Source organism: Schistocerca nitens, chromosome 9 (genome assembly GCF_023898315.1).
Source record: "Schistocerca nitens isolate TAMUIC-IGC-003100 chromosome 9, iqSchNite1.1, whole genome shotgun sequence".
Classification (NCBI taxonomy): Eukaryota; Metazoa; Arthropoda; class Insecta; order Orthoptera; family Acrididae; genus Schistocerca; species Schistocerca nitens.
In genome coordinates, this window is record NC_064622.1 from 129,219,351 (window position 1) to 129,223,889 (window position 4,539).

Below are 4,539 nucleotides of genomic sequence, written 5' to 3' on the forward strand. Positions count from 1 at the left end.
CTCAGCTCACTAGGCCAAGGTTTCCCAGTAGTCTAGTTTCCAACCAATTTGGTCATGAGCCCTGGAGAGATGCCGCACGTAATTTCGCGCTTTTAGCAAAGGCACTCGCTTCTGTTGTCTGCTGGCACAGCCCATTAACGCCGCAGTTCACGGCACTCTCTTAACGGATACGTTCGTAGTACGTCTCTCGTTGATTTTTGTGGTTATTTCACGCAGTGTTGCTTGTCTGTTAGCACCGACCACTCTACGCAAACGTCACTACGTTCGGTCGTTATGTGAAGGCCGTTGGCCACTGTGGTGAGAGGTAATGCTTGAATTGTGGTATTCTCGGCACAGTCTTGACACTGAGGATCTCGGACTACTGAATTCCCTAACGATTTCCGATATGGAATGTTCCATGTGTCTAGCTCCAGCTATCATTCCGTTTTCAATGTCTGTTTATACTAACACCTCTACCAATGCACTGCCCCTTTATATCTTGTATAATATGCATTACTACCACCATCTGGATATGTGCATGTCACAATCCCATCACTTTGCTGCTCTTGTCATCATATATCCGCTTGAGTCCGCAAATTGGTGGGCATCTAAACTCCTCGAAATTCCATACTGATGCACTCTTGAAGTACAACGAAGCCAGAATACATACCCACAGCCTTTGACGTAAACTATACTGTCTTTATGGTTATAGGTTGGAGCAATGTCACCGTATTTTCATATGACACTCCCACCATTTTTCGCGGTGATACCAAGTAAATCACAACAATGGTTCGACGAGTCTTAGAACAGTGTACTGTACTCCACGGTTTGGGCAAAGCAATGACTGTGGAATACTTCGTTAATACTTGTCCAACATTCAAGAATGCAGTGAAGGCAACATCTTTAAATACGAATTGCCCACACCTGTATTTCCAAAACGATGTTTGCACTCTGAGACGTCATTGTGACATATGGTGCACGGGACGCGATAGTTCTACATTTATACTACACATTGTATGATTCCTGTGAGAGGCTGTTTATAGCACAGTCGTGTAGCAATAACGCACATGCTGCGGTGCCTGTAGGAAAGTTCTGCGATGATTCAAAGTCAGTACACACGTCTGCATTTCTATTTTGATGAGATCCTTTTGCTTTGAGCAGTTAATCAGCACTACGGATATTAATTCCTTAAACTGCCTAGGACTGTACATCCAACGTCTTCAGCCTCATAGTAAGAAGAGAGAAACGTTGCATACGTATCATGCAGTCGAACAGAATTTTGGTACACTTTAGCGTTAGTTGTTTTAGAGTTGGCAAAACACTCGAATTCTTTTTCTGAATCCCCCTCCAGTCTTTGGCAATGTTAAATTAATAAATCGGGGTGTTTCCCGTTAAACAGATGCCTTGAATGTCACTGGATGTGTCAGATAATCGTAAGGCGCGCAGGCACAGATAGTTAATAGTAGCTGAACACCTAAATTCAACACACGTAATGATTTCTGGAGCTCTTTATCTGATATGGAACTATAGGCCACTTTGTATCACAATTCATCCAGCAGAACTTTTTTCTCTTTTTCTGGCGCTCCCTGAATGTGTGAGTTATTGTCCACTGCGTATCGAACTAAAGTCAGCTCCCGTTTAGTGTTCTAAAGAGGTGTTTATTGTCCTCAAAGAAGCCCATTTACATTTTTCGTTGGAGACAAGCACAGAAGTGATCATCTACCGACACATCTATGTAGCACTCTGCATTTTCTAATGCATTCACGTCCAGAGCTGATGAGGAGATGTATGCTTTGATAGTCGACGTCATTCGAACATTTTTTGTGCGATCGAGCTTGGTAGCATTTCTTGAAACAGAAAGACGAAAGCATGTGTAAGCTGTGATGTTGTTGCTGACAGAGTGCCTGCTTCCTTCTTCATGGCCGCGAGTCTTCATAAGAAACAGTTGCGTGGAAGGGTTAACTCATCTCTATGTTGTTATTTAAGGTCGTTGAAGCAATAGCCGAGCATTGTATGGTAGAATATCATGGACTGTGGTAAAACTGGGAAGTAGAGAATCGAAATGTTTGAGACGTAGCGCTATAGAAGAATTTTGAACAATAGGTAGGCTGATAGGAAGTGAATGGGTTCCATTGACAAATGAAACAAGCCTCCTAATGACCACACTAAATCACCTTGGTGTCGCTACTGCTCATTCATAAAGCTAATTAATTGGCATTACGCGGCTTAATGAACCCGTTCCAGCCCAACCATTAAGAAAAAAATATCTCGCGGTACCTGGAATTCAACCAGAGTCATCGGCATGGCAGTCAGACCCATCGACCACCTCTTTTTTCTGGTCGTTCTATTCATTATTTCTCTGCGAATGCCGCATGCTCCTCTGCGTCCGAACAGGCCTTGGAAGACTCAACGGCACCGACCGGCCGCCGTGTCATCCTCAGCCCACAGACATCATTGAATGTCAGTTTACGAGACCGGAGCCGCTACTTCTCAATCAAGTAGCTCCTCAGTTTGCCTCACAAGGACTGAGTGCACCCCGCTTGCCAACAGTGTCCGGCAGACCGGATGGTCACCCATCCAAGTGCTAGTCTGGCCCGACAGCGCTTAACTTCGGTGATCTGACGGGAACCGGTGCAACCACTGCGGCAAGGCTATTGGCCAGATCTCACATGAGGGAGAGGGTGGACTGGTCCATGACCGAATGCGCTGAGCTAGATTGCCCGACACCACTCAGATAGGGAAGCAGAACTGTTGAATGACAAATGCCATTCGAAAGAGCAATCATTGTTAATAAACACATATATCAGTAACATTAATTTTACAATCATGACGGGACAAGACAGTATTGTTTCACTTATATGATGCAGCCAATTTTGTCATGTTGTGTAGCATGCACTCGATTATTAGTGGCCTACCAAGTTTTAAAAGAAAGAGAAAAGACTATAACAGATATCACCCTGGCTAATATGGTAATTGTACCGAGCACTGGAAGGATAGTAATAATAATTATTAGTGTAATCCCCAAACAGGGAAACACAATCAACTAAACAAGAGCAATAGCATGAACAAAACCATACAATGTACGCTTCATTAAGATCACCTTTACAACCACTCAAAATTTGTCGGAAGTTTCAGAATCATTGTCCATCATGATTTCGATCTATTCACACAGGGAGCTACTGATAATGTATATTACGCTGTTCTGTGGGAGCTGTTATTACTCTGTCCTCGCAGTCACGCGGGATATACGAGTTGTGGAACCCAGTCCTTGAAATTTTTTAATCAGATTTTCGCGATGTATTCCCTCTCTATAATTTTCTTCCCATTTATTCCTATTGACTAGCTGAGACTTCTTACAAATTGCATTACACTCTCCGTTGGGCAAATAAACCACTGGTGTTGTCCCATTTTGCATACGCGGAATGTCTGCTTTCCGTTCGGCATGACTCGATGATACGAAATAGGGAATCGTAGAAATGTTTTGTAAGCAATCTCTTTGACAACAACTTCAATACTCAACAAATGAACTGATGAAAGAGTCTATGGTGAGGCCTGAGAGCCGCAGGTGGTTTTTACTCCCTGGTCGTATTGTGCTTACTAGATGGGGAGACCTAGCCACACTGTGACACATTCCCGTCTGGGAAACAACACGCGACAAATGCTCATTCGGCTGGGTGTGGGGAGGTAAGCGGGGTGTAACTGCGTGTAGCCCGGAGCCGAAGATAGGGAAAGTCACAACAAAATGGCGCCAAAGGCCATTGTCTGACGGAACGGAGAGGGTCTCACGGTTTTCAAACCAAGCGTCCGAAATGGAGCTGCGGTCCAACGAGTATTTCTAATCTGTCAGAACACAGTTAAAGATGCATTCTTATGAAAACGTGAATTATGCCAGTAAAGAGTACGTTCTACACTGAAGCACCAAAGAAACTGGTGTAGGCATGCTCATTCAAATACAGAAATATATTAACAGGCAGGATATGGGGCTGCGGTTGGCATCGCCTATATAAGACGAGTGTCTGGCGCAGTTGTTAGATCGGTTACTGCTGCCACAATGGTAGGTTATCAAGATTTAAGTGAATTTGAAGGTGGTGTTATAGTCGGCGCACGAGAGATGGGACACAGCATCACCGAGGTAACGATGAAGTGAGGATTTTCCGTTATGACCAATTCACGAGTCTACCGTAATAGACGAGCAAAACATCAAATCTCTGACACCACTGCGGCCGGAAAAAGACCTTGCAAGAATGCGACCAACGACGAATGAGGAGAAGCGTTCAACGTGACAGAAGTACAACCCTTCCACAGACTGATGCAGATTTCAATGCTGGGCCATTAGCAAGTGTCGGCGTGCGAACCATTCAACGAAACGTCATAAATATGAGCTTTCGGAACCAAAGGCCCACTCGTGTACCCTTGATGACTGCACGACACAAAGCCTTACGCCTCGCCTGGGCCCGTCAAAACCGACATTGGACTGTCGAGACTGGGAACATGTTGCCTGGTCGGACGAGTCTCGTTTCAAATGGTATCGACCGGATGGACGTGTACGGGTATGGAGAC

At 44.7% G+C, this 4,539-nt stretch overlaps 1 pseudogene; it reads right to left on the bottom strand.

Moving 5' to 3' along the window:
• Positions 1–2,520: 2,520 nt before the first annotated feature.
• Positions 2,521–2,638, bottom strand: LOC126204556 (5S ribosomal RNA; annotated as a pseudogene).
• Between the last annotated feature and the right edge of the window lie 1,901 nt (positions 2,639–4,539).